Below are 20,210 nucleotides of genomic sequence, written 5' to 3'. Positions count from 1 at the left end.
TTGCTGAACCTCTGCTTGGACTTACGCAGCAGCTTAAAAAACATGCCATATGCACAAGTGTTCTTCTGAAGCAGAGCCCTAGACGCCACAAACATATCGGTCAGGAAGTGTCATGTTTTTCTTGCTAGGGATGTGCTTTGTCCCTCTCAGCATGAAGTTTTAAAGCTTCATAATTTCTCTAATAGGCCTAATGCAATAGGCCAGTCTCTGTTCTTGAAGCACGTACATGATTCCCCTGAAAGCTAATGGAAAGTATATACAAGTTCAGTAGCTGGCCCATCCTCTAAAGTCAGCTTCATATCAAGCTAGGCAAGTATTTTATTCTCTCCTGCTGATTGGTTTGCAAAGTACAAGCCAGCTTCGCTTTACTCAAAAAAGTCTGTCCCCAAATTATGATTTATAATAATTTAGATTTATTTCATTTCATCTTTAAATTCATGTCAAATCAGAGGAGGGTCCCAGTAAAAAACAAACATTTTTCTGAAACAATAACAAGGACATCATTATGATAATTGCAACATAATTTACTCCATCAATCACATAGTTGTGTGGGTTTTCTTTTTTTCTAAAAAAAAAGGAGGATAAATGGTTAGAAAGCCATGCAAAACAAAACAAAACAAACAAACAAACAAACAAAAAACCCTCATGAATTTTTAGCCAAATGTTTGTCTGTTGTTAATTATAAGAATCTGAATTTGCTGGCTGACTTATGCCTATCTTTCCACAGAGAATAGCAAACCATATGCCCCATAACTAGTACTAACCTGCCAAAGTTATGGTTTTTTGCTGAAAGCAATCTGGAGTGGCTAGCGCACTCACTGCATCTGTTTTGCAGATTAAGAGAGAGGAACACAAAGAAAACTATTGTACGCCTGCTTTTTTATTGGCATGTCATGTAATAGCCCGGAGGAATATCACAATAGTTAAAAACTGCGATGAAAGTGATGGGAACCTGGTAAGATTATTATTGTTAAGTAAGTGTGCTAATTGTAAGCCTATTAAACCAGGTACAAATGTCTGGTAAATATGGGACTCTTACATTCCTTTTAGTCTTTTCTCCAGCCTGGTTTTGTACCTTGATGAAATTCCTACAAAATGCTATCTATACATGTACAATTGAATGTACATTAAGTTCCAACTTTTGAATTTATGCTCCTTAACAAAGGGCAAAAACATATTTTTTGCAAATTTTGTTACTTTACTAGTTCAGCTGCCTTGTGTAAGGCTATGGGCTTGACTTTTCATCTGTAACACAATTCTTGCAAGAAATTTTACTGTCTCACTAAGAAATATTTCTTTGTTAAATTTGTCCAGGGGGGAAATTGCAACATCAATTAAAAAAACCAAAAAAACCCTCTGTTAACTTCATTTTATAAAATTGCTGCTAAGCATCATCAGTTCATGACAACCCAAAGAGAATAGCCCTGGAAGCTAAGCCTGTAACATTATTCATGTCAATGATCTTCCCTCGCACATCCATGGGACAGCAGAGCTCTGCTTGCCTGAACAGTGAAACAGTGAGATCTGCAGGACTGAGTGTGGGTCCCTACTCTTACGTTGGAGCAGCCTTATTTTACAAAAACAGCCTTATGAAAGCCAACCATCTCTTCAGATAAAGGAGCTCTTCATAGAAATGAAGGTCTGTACCTTTCTTTGGTCCAGGGACGTACCCTATATTTAGGTCACAGTGGTTCTGCTTACCCAAATTTCAACCACTTGGTAACATTTTGCTAAAAAATGAATTTCTTACTTGACTAGTAGCCAGTCTTGTTTTCTAGGCAACCAGCACTGTCCTGCTTTTAAGCTTTTTTTAATCTTTTATTTTTCTATCCTATGGCCACTATGAAGTGGCCACTGTCTTGTGAGTCCCAACTCCTGACAGCCTTCTGCCTGAAGCAAGGGAATACCTGTCCTCATCCGGTTTGCTGCATCAACCTCACAGCCTTCTCCTGTGGTGTCTCTTAACCTCTCTCCTCTGGTCTTTCATGATCTCTCTTATAATTCCCTCTTTCCTGTAAATACTGTGTTTTGTTTTCAGGAAGTATATTGCAGGGCAAGGGTTATTTTTGCTGTTGCCATCATTATTATCTGGTGAGCATCCTCTCTCCCAGTCAGGGACCAACATCTCAGTATATAAACACAGACACCTCACCAAACATAACAAAAAGCCTCTTGTCCCAAAGAGTTAATAACTAAAAGCAATACTAGAAAGTCCAAGTGGCAACTGGAGTAACCGGTCAAAGGAGCTCAAGGTTGTGCTAAGGCAATATTAAACAATATTAAGGGTTGATGACCTTGAATCTGTTGGTTGTTCTTAGCAGCCTGACTAAAGCAGATGCACAACCCTATCCTGTGCTCATAAGCTCACAAACTCTTATGTTAGTTTACCTGTTGTTAAGAGCATATCACACTTACAAGTTCCCACCAGGGTAAACACCACTTGAGAAGATTCCCATTGTTAGGATAAGCATGACTTCAGCGTGCCAGGTGCCTAAACTCTGTCATGCCTTAATTAAGGACTTTCTAGCTCAAAGGATGCTGGAATTAGGCCTGATTTTTTTTTTTTTTTTTAACCAGGATTTCATACGCTAATCCATGCTGGACAATTACACTGCTCTGCCCAGGGGACCTTGACAAGCCCAAGAAAAGGAGCAAAGTGGAACTGTAAAGCAGTAAGGAGGTCGTCTAGTGAGGAGGGTAGCTTGTGCCATCCCAGCATTTACCCAACTCCTGCAGTCTAATAGGAATAATCTCATTTCCTTCTCACTTTAAGAGAAACTATGAAAAACTTTGGTATGTTGGTGGTAGAGCACAGTAATGTACTTTTCAAAGACAGGCAAGTACAAGGACATTAGGGATTGTTTCTGCTCTGTTAAAAAAACGGGGGGGAATTGTGGATAGGCACACACAAATGGTTCTTTGACCTACTAAACAGAGGAGGAACTGTTTTCTCTGAGCCATCATTTTTTGTGTGGTTTCTCTGGTGTCTAATAATACCTTGTAGCAATTTGCACTAATTTAAGTGTCTCCTTCAGTAGCCTGCCCATTTCCATGAAATACTGGGTGAATATACTATCTTTGAAACGTCTGTCTAGTTTTGTGTTTTTCAATGGCCAATGGTTTTAAAAGACATCAGTGAGAATGGGTAGTTTTTGTGAATACATAAGCCTGGTTTCCTTAGAAAACCAGGGTAAAAACCTCATTAAAAAAAATGAATTCACTACCTGCAGCAGAGCAATTGCAGCCAAGGTGATTTATCAGTTTAGAATTGGGCCTGATATAAACACAGTGTTTTATGGTTTATGTATTAACCACAATTACAAGGTGTTTCTCCTATCCCTAGTTTCTAGCACAATTTTTTCTAGCTGTAAATTGATAGCTGTAATCATTTTAAGAAAATGTAATGATACTTTATAGACTAGGGTGACATTTACAGGAGGCTTTGTAGATTTAAGTAGCATCTTGAATTTCTTCCCCTAAGGAAAAAAAAAAAGCATAGTCCAAGAAATTTGCAAAATCATGAACTTGAAGTTTGTCCTGTCTTTGCAAAATGTCTCAACTGTTTTTGAGTATGAGCCAGAGAGCATCAGCCTCTGCTTGAAAATATTTTACAGTAATGCTTCACATAAACAATAATTACACAGAAGTTTTTAAAAATGTTTTTTGGTGGTGGGGGAAGAACAGGTTTTAAAATGTGATTTTTTATTGAATCAACTGATTCAGTTTATTCTAATTAATACTCATCACAGGTGAGAAATAACTGCTTTACTTTGTCTTGTAGACTGCAAATAACCCTTCTAAATACTAGTTCAGCAGGATACATACACGTATGTCTGGCACTAAGCATGTGACAATTTCCAGTGAAGTCACTCGTGCTGAAAGGCTAGCTCATTTTTTTTTTAATATTTTTAAAATGGGTCTTCATAATTACAAAAACCTCACAGTTAAACCATACAAAACCGATAGAACTGTGATACCCCTCATAGCAGTCATGTTATAAAAGGAGTTAGCCAATTATAGAAAAAAAAAATATAATAAATAGATAAATATATATATAGCAATATATAATTCAGCCAACCTGGTCTTCATCATCTTCATTTTCTAACTACAGTGCACGAGTTTATGACCTCTTTAGGACAGAAGAAGTAGGACCTGTCTTCTAAAATTGGACTTATGTCACCCCATGGTTTTCACTGAAGGCTCTGTATACAGCTCACATCTTCCACTCCACATTGATTATTATTTTAAATGGGTATTGTTTCTATCTAGATTATTTTAGCTTCAGAAAAAAATGTAGCAACTAATTTTTGTGTAAGAATAGAAAGTTATTAGGGGAATTTTTTTTTTTTCATCAGGGGTTGGAGTTTTGCCCCTCAGTCTACTTGTTTTGCACCTTTGTGACATCTTTATTTAAGCAATTTGCACCTTGCACCATGAATTGTCTGAGTACCTACTGAGTAACAGAACTGGCTGTGAACAAAAGTGGCATGGGTGTAAGTCTGCATGAGGGATGAGTATCAGTCTTGCTCTGTATAAACTTGCTTGAGTCAGAATAATTTACCTTGCTGCTGAACCTAAAGTGCTTTCAATGCTACATTTACACATTGGCTAGGGCACTGTTTGGGGACTGAAACCTAATTCAGCTTTTATACCATGAGTGCTTTTCATGAGCATTATTTCTCCCAAGGCCAATGCTACAGACTGTATCACAGACTGTTATCGCTGGTACATTTTGTTCTTCATCTATCCGTGAGGGAACAAACACATTCCAGCAGCATCATGAGCCTGCGCTGGCTGGTCATGTAGGGTTGTAGCTAGCACTGCTCGCCCCACACCACGGCTCCCCTCCCAGCTCCCCTCCTCTCCTCCCAGTTCCCTCCAGTCACAGTTTGATGCCAGGCTAGCTGACACAAGGTGCACTGGCTAAATTAACTTGGGTAACTTCAGCTGCATTATCCTAGCTGAAAAATTGGTTTGCAACACACAATCTCTCACAGAGGGTCAGAGAAGTCCTTAGAAGAGGAGAAAGATTTTTATATGTGCCTGAGGGGGAAAACCAGGAGGAAACACAAAAGGATCATTCGTTTTTACACAAAATAATGAACTCAATTTAACCTGCCACTTAGAAGTACAGTTGTAATCATGTATTGAACTATGTAACATGCAGTGCAATCGAAAACTCACAATGCCTGGCCTGACAGAGCCCAGAAAGGCTGTAAGCAGAGGGATTCCAGTTTCACTTCGAGAGACATAGACCCTGCAGACACCTCATTGCCTTGTATTACACGATTGTCCAGAGACAGATGCTTGAAGACAAACATTGTGCCACAGGGGGATAAGGAATATGCTGTCACATGATATCTTCATCTGCCTTAACCCTTGGGCCGTAGCTAGGAGGTCAGAGCTTGCTGGCATGTTTTGCACAGATTTTCAGGCTGTAATTTATTTTTTTTTTTTGTATTCTCATGAGTTTTATCATATAAACACTTTCGACAAAGAAAAAAAAAAAGCCAGAGGAACTGTAGCTAAGAGCTATTCAAAAGACCAACTGTAGTCTGTTAAAGTGGTATTTCATCAACTCAAAGGTAGCTGAGTCCCCACAGAAGTAAAGGTCTAAAACACTAGTTGAAAGCAAAGGTGGATCTGCTTAGTGCAGGTCTGAGGAGAGCTAATGACAGTTAAGCACCACATCGTGCTTGTGTGCATGTTTGTGTATGTGTATGCGTGTTCTTCCAAATACAGAGGGTAAGCAATCTCGCAGCCTGTGGAAAACCATAGAAGAGAACAAAGATACCTTTCTGTAATGTGAGTGGGAAGGATATAATGGTGTGAGGACTATTACTTCACAAATAACACAGACACAAATGGAGAGAATTAAAATTCAAAACAGAATAGGATATTTTGCATGTAGTTATGTTTCTACAGCTGCAGCTTGAGAGTCACAGGAGATGTATCTTGTCCTGCTAAAGAGGACAAGGGATTCAGTAGTTTAAGCCTGAATACAGGGAGGAGCTAATACCACTGCAGCATGAGTAGTGTACTACATACATTTTATTATTACTGTTAGTGCGAAAGTATAGCTGTATTGTATTTACCCTGCCTCTCCTGGGGACTAAAAGAGACCTCTCACACAGCAGAGAGAAAATCTGTATGAGCCATATCTGAAAGAATTGGGGAAGACCACTAAAGGATGTACTGGTGTGTGATTAATAACAGAAGAACCTCTGAGAGGCATGGTGTTTTTTAGCGGTAGGCTGCAGTTTCTCAGCAAGACTTCCAACTCGTTCAGAAAAAAAAATCAGGTTCATGCAGTACAATTACAAACAAATACTAAGAAGATAAAAACATTGGTCTTGTGATTTTTGGCTTCCTTCCCTTCCTTTTTCTACCTCTTTTCCCAATTCTCAGATATGTTTCTGGTCATTGTCCAGCAATTCATTCTTCGCATCTGTTCATTGTTCATTTGCTTGCTTGATTATTCTGCATTCAGTTATCTTTCCTTTTTCTCTTGCACTCCTTTCTGTTTTTATTTTTTGCTCCGTTTCCCCCCCAACTTCTGATTTTGCTTCAGTTTGATTGCCTTTCTGCCTCTGTATTTCTTCTTCCTTTTTTTCTAGCTTGGTTCTGGTCTCTCCGTGATTTTCTTGTCTGTTAAGTGAAGGCAGAGTTTCCTCTAGTATAAATTGCCATAGTGGTCCTTCCTCTTACAGAATTCTTTGCTCTCTCTTCCTGAGAAGTCAGCTTTTCAAATTCCTTAGAAACATCAAGGAATTCTCCTTTACTGATATGTGTTCAGCCACCTCACAGGAAAATGTGATCTGCTGTCATTGTTGGATCCACTGGAAATCCAGCATGTCATGCTCACGAGGAATGCCTCATACTTCATAAGATTATGAATCACTGTTTTGTAAAGAATAATTTAGGAGCTTGCGATTATTTGACAAGTCCTTCTGATAAACCTGCAATTGTAGTGTGACTTCAGCTGCTTTCAAAATCTGAGGAGCCAGGCTATCTGCCCTTCTTGCCTATTTCCATGCTATCTTCCGCCTAACCACCTGAATGCCAAAGGGCCTGACTCAGAAAAAAATCATATTTCTGCAGGGTATATGTGTGGACATGAAAAATGCCTCACTGTTCAGTGGAGAAATGGTAACTTTATAACTCAGTACACAGCCAGCATGCACTCATTCTACCCTATGTTTCAGAGAAAGAATATCAAGTAGCAAGCAGTTTGCACTTGTTTCTTATTCCGTGTAAGATTAGCAGCATGAACTCTGATAAATTTATGGCAACATTTTACTTGCACATTTTGCTTTGCCAAATTCTATAGTAGTTTCAAAGCAAAAAAAAATTGCTCAGTACTTTGGGTAGTATTTATCTCACCTCTGCATCATCATTTAAATGCTAGCTATCCAGCCAAAGCTCATTGATTACAAACTCTGTGGGGGTCCACATAGAGAGGTAATTCTGTCCTTGGCTGTGTCCAGCTGCCTTTTGGAATGGTCTCTCTTTCCCTATGAATTGTACAGGCAACTTAAGTAACTCGGTCTGTACCACAAAGGCTTTTTTCCCAAGTGAGGTAAGATGAATCTCACTCTTCTCAAGTTGTCTGCAGAGGTACTTCCAGCTCGACCAATACAGACTTGCCTGTAAGTGGAATAATTTCTGTGGTGCATGAACTGATGCCTATGCACCAACTGAATCAATTATACAAATGTTGTCAACAGGGTTATGGTTAGTATAGTAATATAAATATAAGATCGTTCTGTAGAAATAATTTGTTTCAGAACTCAGAAGCAACTGATCTATAGTACAATTAAGTGCTAAAGAAAATTAGATAAAACCAAACAAAACTCTGATACAAAACAATTCAGTGTTAACCTTTAATTTGGCTTTCAGTCCTTACAGTTTTACAGTACTTTCCAGTGCTTTCCAGTCTCATAGTTGTATTTTTCAAAATATATAATTAGCAAAGTCACTGTTGATATCAGCTGAGTTTTGGGCCCATTGTCCTTCACTGTTACGGGTGCCCTTTTCTAGGCCAGTTCCTTGAAGGGATTATTATGGGGCTAAGTAATAACGCTTCTGGCAGGTCAGTTTTTGGATGGTACAAAATCTATAGAAATACCCATTGCCTTTTTACTGGTCTCACAAGTAACTCCCAGAGGCATTGAGTAGGTCTGAAAAAACCATCAACCCAGATAAAGTTTTTCAATAAAACCAAAGCCAACTTAGCAAGGTGTTACATTAGAAAGCAATTGTTCTGTACAGTAAGGACAATCAATTTCTCCATATTTCTTTCACCGGAACTTAAAGTTAATGGCACATTGTACAATGGTGAATTCACATAATGATATCACCAAGCCTTCTTTCAATTAATCACACACTTTTCCAAACACATTTCAAAATAACTCTAGGAGAAGTTTTGGAAACTTTCTGGACATTGTCTGACAAGCCATTCTGCTGACACATATGCTAACTGCAAATCAGCCTCCTGGCTGCTGTCCCACCAGGGGAAGCAGAGTGGTGCGAACCAGCGGGTACCGGCAGTGTGCTGCATGGACGGCTTCAGGCAGCTGCCTGGGATGATGAGGTTGTGCCACTTTCACTGGATTCCTCTCCACCACAAGGATTTATCCCTTTTGATTTTGCAAACTGGTGTTTGGCAAGCATATAGGGCTAAAGCGTACTCTGCTTTTACTACCTGGGAGTCCTCTTTAAATGAGATGGGTTTAAGAGGTGTGATTTACAGTGGAATGTAATGCAATAGCCTCCATTCACTCAGTGCTCCTCTCCACACCTGTGCCCATGACTGACAACAGCAAGCCGTGCCTACCTGCTCAAGGCTCAGCTGCCTTCAAAGCCTCAACCAGTTTTTCCGATCATTCCCTTGTACAAATGAGAGGACTCCAGACTCTGAGATGAAATAGCTGGCACTCAAGCAGGTGGAGCTATACTGGTATATACAAACTAACAAAGCCTTGATACAGGAACACTGCTTGCCTAAAACAAAAAAGCCTATGTTTGGGGAAAAGCCTGGGCTTCAGTCTGTCCTCAAAAGAATTGTTCTGAGGATGAATGGTCTGGAAGAGGAATCTGAACACAGATTTAGATTCTGCCTTCCCATCATCTGACATGGGAGAGGATGTGCAGCCCTCAGTGCTTCCCTAGGAGGACACATCGCTTCCCTGGAGGGAAGGTTTGCTGCCGTGATCCAAAATATTTTCATCTGATTCCTCCCTCCATCTCTGGTGACTGCATGTTATACAGACCAAAAATGTTACCCCATGCAAACAAGCAAAAGATCATGTGCATGTCTTCATGTGCATAAGTTGAATTACATCTGCTGCCACCAGGAAAGAAAGGTGCCCTGAATACCGGTGCCATGCACATCTTTTGCTTCAGTCTCTGTGACGGGGACTGGTTTGTCAAGACTAAGCTTTACCACTATTTGTTTTGCATACAGAAAACAAGAGAAATTATCCTGCAACTGCAGATTTCCTTTTGATTTTATTGTATTGGAAGATGGACTTCCCATATATAGTTAATGAATATCTGCTTGCTGATAAAACTCCTTCTTTGGAAATGAAGACTTTTTTGTTGTTGTTGAATTCTGACTGTGCCAGTTAAGACTGTAAAGAGTTTCCATCTATTTCCCATTCAGAACATCTAGACTCTGAGGAAGTGTATATAGGCTTGGTTACTAGGTATTTCTGAAGGATTTTTGAAGTGTAGGTGAACCAGGGCTAGATTCTGCTCTTTCCTGTGCCTTTATTCCTGCTGTAGTGGGATTACTCTTGTGTAACTCAGAGCAGAATTTGGCCTTGCAAATGGGCGTAACTGCATTATAAATTAGAACATGATACAATATGTAACCATGACAAATGCTCTATTAGGAGACCAAACCAAACTTTGGTGCCAAACTTGTAATAATTTGCCATCTGGCTGGTCACCTCAGGCTTCTTTGCAGCAAATTAAAAAACTGAAAAACTAAGATTGTACATTTGATGCTAAGTATTGGACTGTTGTATTTGCATAGAAGTGCTTGTGCAGGGCTAACTGCAAGCTGACTGAGAGCTAGGGCCTTGCTTTATAGATACCAAAGCTACTTTTTTGTGGCGCCTCTATTCCATGATGAATAAGGGGAAAGAATAGCCTTCCAGCTCTAAAGTTTATTTTAAATTCCTTTCCTTACCTGCTGACCAGTCCTTCTGCTGGGAAAGGGAGGATGCCATTAGTGAAGGACAGACTTCAGAAGAGCAAGGCTTGGTTCACATAAGCACCCATTTCTGGTGTTCGTGCTTTGAAAGCTGTCCCAGTTTGGTCTGGATGATCTTCCTGGGAAGCCCAGAGCATCAGTGCAAAATAGAGCATCTATCCATGGATAAAATTGGAATGGAGTTATCCCATCTACTATACAGGTGATTTCTACGGTAGCTAGAAATCTACCTTTTTCTGTCACTGATTTGTTCTTCATGGTCTGTTCAACTGGTCATAACAGTCCCTTCGGTGTAAGAGAAAGAGAGATCTAGGAAAACTTTAAGGTGGATTTGTGTTCCCTGAAAAACGGAGAACTTTTGAGGGAGATGAAAGAAATACAAAGAATTCTTCTGGCAAACAAGCCACCAAAACAACCCCAGCATCGCAGGTGGCCTGGCTGCAGCTCTGCGTGCGCTCCCAGCAATCCCCTGTAAGTCCAATGGAACTGCTGAACTCCATCCCAGCGCTACAGCAGGAGCCAGGATACTTCCAAAGGTAAGAATCATTATTTTATGTGAAAGCTTTACATGTTCTTCACATAGGAAATGAGGGTTCAGCAGTTTCAGCTGAATGTTCCAGGTTCCCACTTCTAATCTTATCCAGAGTTAGGACAGTGTGTGCGTACAGGAGAAAGGCAAAAGAAAAAGGGAAAATAGAAAGTTATAAAAGACATTATAAAATGTCCAGTGTGAGACTTTTTGCTGACCTTCAACTGCTCTGTGATTAAGAGAAGCCTTCTGTGGTAACAGCTTATCTGCCTAACGAGACATTTCTCGCAGTGAAACACAAAGTACCCTGGGTGAGAGGTTTGGGTTTGGTGGCCTGCGGGTGTGAGCAGCTGACTGCTGCCGTGGGTGTGTGCAGGAACTTGCTGGACTTGACATGGGCTGGAACAGGTTTTGAGTCTGGATGGGAGTAAACCAGAAAACATGTTTCAGGCTGATTCACATGCAGTCGGGGGATTGCATTATGTTGAATTATGTTTTCTGTCAATCTGAATAAGCTGTTACCTCCAAACAACTGCTTTTATTTTTTTTTTAATTTAGGAGATCTTCCTGATGAGATCCAGCAGTATAATGTCTGAATCAGACAGGTAACTCCCTCCAAGCATCCTCAAAGCGGCAAGTAACAGTTTGTCCGCACAGTTAGTACGGTGCCTGAGTTCTCAATGCCAATGAGGTAACACAAATTCCTTTACATCACCAGGGCATTGCTTTACTTTATGATGCTGTACTGACCCTTGTTCTAGTTGTGTTGGTTTTTTTTTAATGTGTTTTCATTTAAAAAGTATTAAGAGAAACTTGGCAAAATTATTTGGCTCAACTAAGAGTTACAATAGCTTAATCCAGATTTTATTATACTGAGACTTCATTATACAAAGTGAGTCACTACGCAGTAAGAAATGAACCTCGAGGAGCTTGAGGTTTTGCAAATCACAAACTAATTTGGGATTTGTGAATAGTGAACCTTTTACCACTGTGGTATTCACCCATTTATTTCTGCAAGACAGTGGTGAATTAAAAGCTCTGTGGCTAAAGAAAGCCTTACATGTGAGGGAGAAAACACTTCCCCAGAGCTATGCTGGCAGAAATGCATGCCCTACATATGGCAGGTATGCTGTGTTTTCAGACGAGAAGTTCTGTCCTTTGCCTCCTCATGTTTTCTTTCATGTTCTGTGTGTATTGATTTTTGTAATACCTATTTCTTGTTCCATTTTAATAATGTTGGTTTTTTTCCCCACTGGCTTTTTATTTCTCCCCACTTTCTTCCAGCAAAACACAACCTTAATAACATTCAAGTTCATCACTTAATACCAGAGCGCTCACATGAGTTCCAAAAGAAGGAAAGTGAATTTACTCAGTCTGACATCAGAGGAAGGACATGACGTAGGACCCTGTTCAGCAAAATGGTCAGGCATGTGGCACATGGCTACAGAAATAATCCTGTGCTAGAAACTGGGTAGATGGTTAAATGTGTTCCCAAACAATGTGAATCATGGCCATGCCTAACTAGGCATAAACCCACAATACAAGCTGTTCCAACAGGTGCAGGATTTCATCCTTTCTTCAAGGCCCACACCAACACAGGGGAAGTGATGCTGGTGAATTTGGGCAGGGACCCGGGCAGACCAAGGACCAGTGTGCTGTGGGGAGGCAGGAGCTGCCTTAGTGCTAGGGCTGAGACACCCAAGCTGCTGCTGGCCAAGCTCCAGCTCGAGCTGTTTTGTAATGCCTGCCTGGGGCTCCCAGAGTCCTGGGGCTGCCCAGGATCTGCTGCATGTCTTGGTTCTTGCTGAACCACCCCTGACCATCCTGAACCACTTCCTAGCTACTGGATCCTTCTGTCTCTTTGGTGACAGGGATTAAAAGACTGGGTTATTTTCTATTGCCTATCAATATTCCCTTCCTATGAGCTGAATAGCACAAAGGTCTTGAAGCCTGCCATTGCAAGACTTATTTGCCAACTACTGGATCATTCTCAGGCCCTCTTTTTACTTCTGTTTAGCATTCCCACATCCTTCATGAAGTGTCATGTCAAAGTCACCCAATTCCTTTAGCCAAAAACACAAACAAACCCCAAATAGGAAAAAAAAAAAAAAAGAAAAAAAGGAACATTTCACTTTGTCCTAAAGTGAAACATTCCCATTTATGAAACTCATAGCAACAAACAGTTCAGTGTGCCTGAATTTTATTTAAAAGAAAATGGAGTTGTTTCCTTTTTGATCAAATTAAACATCTCACTTGGCCTACAATGTTTTCCATCCTCAGTATTTTGGTTTACTACAAATAAATAGAGGAAAAGATTACTATTGCAGATTGAGTTGAAGTGATATGAGGATTTTATTAAGACCTGCTAGTTAACTGAAGTGTCAAGAATATGCTGCCATTCTTGCTTGGAGTCCCAGAGGATGAGGCACTGCATAGTGTCGTGGTTTAACCCCAGCCAGCAACTAAGCACCACGCAGCCGCTCACTCACTCCCCCCCCCCCCCATCCAGTGGGACGGGGGAGAAAATCAGGAAAAGAAGTAAAACTCGTGGGTTGAGATAAGAACGGTTTAATAGAACAGAAAAGAAGAAACTAATAATGATAATGATAACACTAATAAAATGACAACAGTAAGTAATAAAAGGATTGAAATGTACAAATGATGCGCAGGGCAATTGCTCACCACCCGCCGACCAACACGCAGCCAGTCCCCGAGCGGTGAAATCCCTGCCCCCCCCTTCTCAGTTCCTAAACTAGACGGGACGTCCCATGGTATGGAATACACCGTTGGCCAGTTTGGGTCAGGTGCCCTGGCTGGGCATGAGAAGCTGAAAAATCCCCGACCATAGTCTAAACACTACTGAGCAACAACTGAAAACATCAGTGTTATCAACATTCTTCACATACTGAACTCAAAACATAGCACTGTACCAGCTACTAGGAAGACAGTTAACTCCATCCCGGCTGAAACCAGGACAATAGTCATAAGGAACTAAGAATAAATCTCCTTTATTTCAGTCAACTGTCAAAGCAGCCTAAGATTCCTAGCCATCGGGACATTATCTCTTTAAGTTTACAGAGAATATATTTTATTTTCTATGTTACTACCAAATGACCTTCCAGTTTTGTTTTTCACCAGTTTACCAATCTTAGTTTGGTAAATAGCAAGTAGCTATCCTGGCTGAGAACTGTTTATGTTACTGCCAATAGTCATATGAATTTCACATAATACAGAATAATTAAAGAAATGCTTTCAAGTTTCCACATGAGGAAGAAAGCCATAGGGCACTAGTCAGTCACATGTTTTCATACTTACCTTATTTTTAGAAACTCCCATAAATCAAATTATCAATAAATAGAGGGAAGACAGACACAACTTTTTTTTTTGCCTGCCACCCCCCCCCTTTTTTTTTTTAAATCACAGTGAGATTCACATGCCACATTTTCCCTTCAGGGAAAGAAGACACTGGGATCTGGTGCAGCCTTTTGTGGAGAGTTTTCTTCTTCAAGTCCATGTTGTAAGGGATAGCTCTGCTCTGCTCATACATTGTCCAGATCTTTGAGGATACCCATTCCAGGTCTGTGTGAGGATGGGTTGTTCTTCACAGTGCAGTTACTAGAGCTTTGTCTCACCTTTTTTTAAATGCTCCAATTAGTAGGAACTTGTGCTAATTCCTCTTGGTGGTTATTTGCAAAATCCACAGCAGAATTTTTTCACCCTTGCAGGTGATAGATGTTTTTTAGAACCTTATTTTGCATCCTTGTGTAGAGGAAAGCGTTCTCAGTAGCTAATGCAACCTGATGATATAAAAAGGCCTCCAAGAGTAACTGCAGTTACATAAGTTCAGTGACTACTGGCTGTGCCAATAGCTGAACATGTGCTCAAGTGTTTTGCTGTGCTGTGGGCTAGCTCTGGATGAATTTATTGCTGGTAATTTGAGGAAGGCAATATAAGTGGAAGGTAAGGTAATACCAGCTTGAATTCCTCATTTGTGAATTTCTCCTTCCAGGTCATGATTAAAAAGTGTTAAGTATTATGCAAAAATTCAGAAGCTATTTGAATTTATAGGGTGAGAGAATAAATAGCTCCCTCATTCCCTTCCTCCATCCCAAACCTCAGCTCCAGACAATGAAAATATCAACACAAAGCAATATATTTCTGGGAAATCTCATATGGAATTACAAGGAGAGTGCAGGAAAGATCTAAATAGCACAGAACAAAATACTCTATAAAAAAGCTCGTGGTCTAACACTGACCTCTTAGGTATCACTAGCCCTGTATTTTAAATGGTGCTAGATAATATTTTTCTTTCCTATCCTTTAGCAGCTCTGATCTCCATATTATTCATTGCTGAAAAAAGTTAATTTGACTATTTTTTAAAAAAATAAAATATTTTATTTGGCACTGGAACAAATGTTTTATTGAGGCTAAGGTAGCTATAATGCAGGTATTGCTTTGAGTATACAGCAGTCATTTTTTAAATTGTGTCAGAAAAAGCAGCCATATCTTTTTTGACCAGATTTATTGTGCTGCTTATTGCTCAATAGTCTGTTATTTTCCAGATGTTCAGTAATTTATGTTTCTTAATATTTGTTCCATTACTACTAGATACAGTAGTCAGACTTATGAGGGGGTAATTTCTGGGACCATTGAGTTTCTTGTTAATTTCTACTCATTTTTGTTGTTATTATTATCAAAGCATCTAAAAGCCCCACCATGATCAGGGCCAATTGTGCAAAAAGCACAATGTGTACATTTAGGAGGAGAGAAGATTAAAAAGCCCAGTATAATAATACAACCTCCCCTTTTATTGAAAATCAGTATTTTGCTTTCCTCTAGCTCTGTAGTTCCCCCAGTCCCTCACAATGAAGGAGGAATTATTGGCATTGCAAATTCATTGAGTAACTCCTTTAATACACTAGTATGAACACCATGCAGCTAAGAATATGTATTTGTATCTCACATAATCCCTCTCACATTCTTTCACAAGAGCTTTTACTGATTGGTGAGCATATAAATGGGTTTTCTTAATGTTTCTAGTTAAATGTGAATGTTAGAAAGGGGGTAAGCACCTTTGGGGAGGGTTTGCGAACACAGACCTACGCCCACAGCTGTTGGTAGGTGTGTTTTCTGCAGTATGTCTTTACCTTGCTCAAGTTGTCAGTTTTTCTGTTTGTTCCTGGTTTTGCTAGCTTCGATAGCATAGTGAGACAACCTTGTTTCTGACAGCTCATTTGAGGCTATCTAAAAGCTTGAAATGGAGGGCATTGAAGGAGAATGTAGTTGTCCTACTTGTGAGCCACAGGGTGACAGTAAATCTATGGTAAATCTGCCAAATAAGTGGCAGTGAAACACCAAAGTTAGCTCTGGCTGAGCTTTGTTCTGCCAGGCCCAAAGCCTGGTTGTTTAGGGTTATTCAGGCACCACTAGAGCTACTTGTCATCTGCAGGGCAGATACACCCTTTGTCTCTACCACCTCCCTTTAATTTTGCCTTTGGTTTTGCCTGATGTTATGCTACTTCCATAGGCTGCTTGTGTCACCTGCCTGAGGAACACCTCTGTCCTGGTTTCAGCTGGGATAGAGTTAACTGTCTTCCTAGTAGCTGGTACAGTGCTATGTTTTGAGTTCAGTATGCGAAGAATGTTGATAACACTGATGTTGTCAGTTGTTGCTAAGTAGTATTTAGACTAAAGTGAAGGATTTTTCAGCTTCTCATGCCCAGCCAGTGAGAAAGCTGGAGGGGCACAAGAAGTTGGCACAGGACACAGCCAGGGCACCTGACCCAAACTGGCCGACAGGGTATTCCATACCATGGGACGTCCCATCTAGTTTAGGAACTGGGAGGTGGGGGTGGGGAATTGCCGCTCAGGGACTAGCTGGGTGTTGGTCGGCGGGTGGTGAGCAATTGCCCTGCGCATCATTTGTACATTCCAATCCTTTTATTACTACTGTTGTCATTTTATTAGTGTTATCATTACCATTATTAGTTTCTTCTTTTCTGTTCTATTAAACCGTTCTTATCTCAACCCACGAGTTTTACTTCTTTTCCTGATATTCTCCCCCATCCCACTGGGGGCGGGGGGGGGCGGGGAGTAAGTGAGCGGCTGCGTGGTGCTTAGTTGCTGGCTGGGGTTAAACCACGACAATCTCCAAGTGACCACAACTGAGACCTAAGCTCAACCCTGAGCAACTCTCTCTGACACATACAAGTGGTGGTGTTTCACTGTAACCTTCAGTGCCTTAATTTAGAGCTAGGACCTCAGAATCCCATAGTAGAGCCCTTTGGAGTAAAAATGCTGCTGTCTTTTTCTCTTAAACTCATGTTTTGAAGCTATAACCCATTTTGAGATGCAGAGGAAGGAGCTCTGGACTGTGACTCGCCAATCAACTGCATGATGGGAGATGCCAGTTTGCTCAGACTTAACATGAACACCAAGCAGACAACTTAGCTTTGCTGTCAGCCCACAGAGCTTCACACTCACTCTTTTTGATTGGTGGTCTTTTAGCTCTATCAGTAGCGCCCAAACTTTTCAGCCTGGCAGGCCACAATAACCTTAAGCTACTCAATAAGCTGTAGCTTGCAATAACCAGAACAATTCTTAATACTCATGGACAGCTCTTGGGTAGCTCATACATTACTCAGCCCATGCATCTGGGCAAGTCCATGTGTCCTGAGCAGTGTCTGGGAAAGTAGGAAGCTGTGAGTATGTGGCTGCCTGAAATAGCTGCCTTTGGTCTGCTTCCGCTGGAGCAGACCGCAAGAAGTTTTCTCATGGCAGAGGCCTGTGTCAGCTTCCCTCCTTCTCTTGAGAATTTCTTGGAGGCAGCACCCAGGTACTTTGTGAGCCAGTTGAATTTCTCTGGCAGTGATGGTAACTCAAGAGATTTCTTAGAGGCTCTGTGCCCCATGTGTTGGGAGAGGCCAGCAAATATCCCAGAAAGGAGCCATGTAAATCTCCCAGGAGCTGGCTGCAAATGTTCAGAATTGTTCTAGTGGGCTGTAGATCTTCATATTCCTGTACCAATACCCCGGTTGCTATAGATTTCAAACCCGCAATGCCAACAATGTGGGAAAAAAAACCACTCCTCCTGGATAAATCTCGTGTGTGTTGACTATTGCTTGGCTATGTAATTGCCAGTGGGACCATCACCAAAAGCTAATGGCTGTCTTGATATTTCATTTCTGAGGCAATTTCCTTGGAGGCAATGTAGCAAGCTCATTCAGTAAAGTGTCTTCATCTCTGCTTATGCAGTTTGACCCAACATGAAGCTCAGTTTTCATTTGAAAAATCTCTTGACTTGAAATCATGTCTAGTAACTATATTAGCTGTGTTAAACAAGATGGCAAATGTATGGGTCTTCTCAGGTTTCTTTTTGTGAAAGGAACCCAGTACTAAGAGTTTCTTGTGGTCCAAGGAATGTGTTTTCCACATCTGTATATTTCACACAAGAAGCAGTGCAGTCATGTAGGAGTGCAAGTTTTGTTCCCCACAACTTCTCAGCGGTGGTTTTGCATCCATAATTAAGATGTCTGTTCCTACCACATAACTTGTTATATTCTCTGTTAATGACCTAAATGTTTCATTTTTTTCTGACATAGAACCCAAAGATACCAGCATTATTTCTTACAAAAAAGTACAAAACCATGTGTCAGGCCTCAGAAATATGTGGAATTTTCCTCTAAGTTAGGCCTGTATTCAAAAGTTAAGATGGGTCACTTCTCTGTGTTGTTGTCAGGATGGTAAATCAGACTGGCTAAATCCCAGGGCTAAGAAAGGCTGCTGTTCCTTATTGGACCCAGGTGGGTGGTAGCTTCATTTTCAGAGAGTCTGGCTGAGGTGCTCACTTTGGTGAAAGAGCTGTGAAAAGATTCACAGTGCCCATGAGCAGCAGAGTTGAATCTCAGCTAGCAGGGGTCAAAAACAACAGCAGGGAATATTAAAACTGTAAGTAAGTGAAAGGGCATTACTCTGTTGACTCCAGGACCTGAAAACATTGATCACAGGGGAATATCCACATGTAACTTCTGAAAAGGGACTTTCTTTCTGCTGTTTTGCATCCGACATGGTCTGAGGTATCATTCCTCAAAGTGGGGTCTGCTCTCAGGGTTACCTCCTGCATTTTCAAAGAGCTGGTGTTGGCTAATAGCTTTCTCTAGGAAGTGTGCCTTACAGCCTGGGATCCTTTCAGCTAACCTTCTCTGGGCAGTGGGTATTTTTGCTTGCTAGGAGATCTGGAAATGCATTCAAGTGTACGTTCCTTGTTTTGTAGCACACTGCTGAGTGCCAAATCCTGCATGCTTTACTTGTCTTAAGCTGTTACATGTTGCTCTCTAAGGGTTTGGACTAATGTTAGTTTTTAATACCCCCTCCTTTTTGTTCTTTCTTTCTCCTTTTTAAAAAAAATATTTTTAACCAGGAAGCACAACAAAATGGTTAAAAGTATTCCAGACCTTTTTAAACTCAGTTACCCGGTCTCTACACATACAGTTCTTCTACAAAAGATTTTCAAGTAATTGGTGATGAAGTCAAGAGCCGATTTATACATTTAGCCACCTTGGCTAGATGTTGGCAGCAGCAGCTAATTGGGACATTGCAAGGGTATGACAAATATTATAGAGAGGTCATCTGCCTACTAAAATCAGCTCAAATCATTATAAAATCAAATAATGAAATTGTAGCTTATTTTCTTGACATGAATCCTACTCTGGCTTGGTATTCATCTACTATTTGCCTGGCTTTGTACTTTCAGTGTTTTATAGCCTTTCTTCTCCTTCCTCAGATTACCTGCTATTTTTCCAGGACTCTAAAAGCCACTGAAAACTGCAAGGATTTTTTTGTTCTGTTGTTTTGTTATTTGGTTTTTTTAAAAATGTTTTTAAACCTGTCTGACTAGGTGAAGAATCCAGAGTCCAGAGTCTGTCTCTTTTCTCCAGGATGCTATACCCTTTTGACAAAAGCTCGCACAAGTAACTCAGCCCAAGATACAGAACCACAGGGAAATTAATTACTTAACATGTGGAACAATTCCTCAAGCACTGCCCATGTGAACTTCCTTACCCTGTGATAAGCTGGGGTGGTTTCCCTGTCTCTCCATGGAGATGAGGCCAGGCAACCTGTGCTGGTTGTGGGAAAGGCTCAGAATGTGTGTGCAAGCCCTAATCAGAGAACAGCTGAGTGGCTGGAAATGCACAGCCTAGTTTACATCATGGTAACTATTCCTATGCCTGTCCCCTTAGGTATTTTTGGGACCGTGCTTTTCCCTGGTTCCCTCTCCTTGTCCTCATGCGGTGCTTGTATGGCTGGGATTTGTTTCTTGGCCAGCTGTGGAGACCTGCTGCTAGGCTGAGCCTCCCCGCCTCCCACCCCCTCTCCTCTTCACCAGCACCTCATCTGTGTTGACATCCTCAGCCTCTTCTGTTTCCCCTGCGTCCCAGGCAGCTGACTTCCCTTGGTTTCCTT

General features: G+C 40.9%; 1 protein-coding gene across 4 annotated transcripts in view; it reads left to right on the top strand.

Moving 5' to 3' along the window:
* The first annotated feature begins 9,993 nt into the window (after positions 1-9,993).
* KCNE2 (potassium voltage-gated channel subfamily E regulatory subunit 2) overlaps positions 9,994-20,210 on the top strand; it is a 74,120-nt gene continuing 63,903 nt past the window's right edge. The window contains exons 1-2 of one of the 4 annotated variants that reach the window (XM_075033741.1): positions 9,994-10,755; positions 11,307-11,439. The gene's annotated coding sequence lies outside the window, so the exon portion shown is untranslated. Of the gene's footprint in view, positions 10,756-11,116; positions 11,440-14,601; positions 14,709-20,210 lie in introns of those variants that run through there. The other 3 variants (XM_075033745.1, XM_075033742.1, XM_075033746.1) reach the window with 3 other exon arrangements.

Source organism: Buteo buteo, chromosome 8, assembly GCF_964188355.1.
Source record: "Buteo buteo chromosome 8, bButBut1.hap1.1, whole genome shotgun sequence".
NCBI classification, from domain to species: domain Eukaryota; kingdom Metazoa; phylum Chordata; class Aves; order Accipitriformes; family Accipitridae; genus Buteo; species Buteo buteo.
The sequence above is the reverse complement of the archived record's forward strand: the minus strand, read 5'-3'. Positions and strand labels throughout refer to the sequence as shown.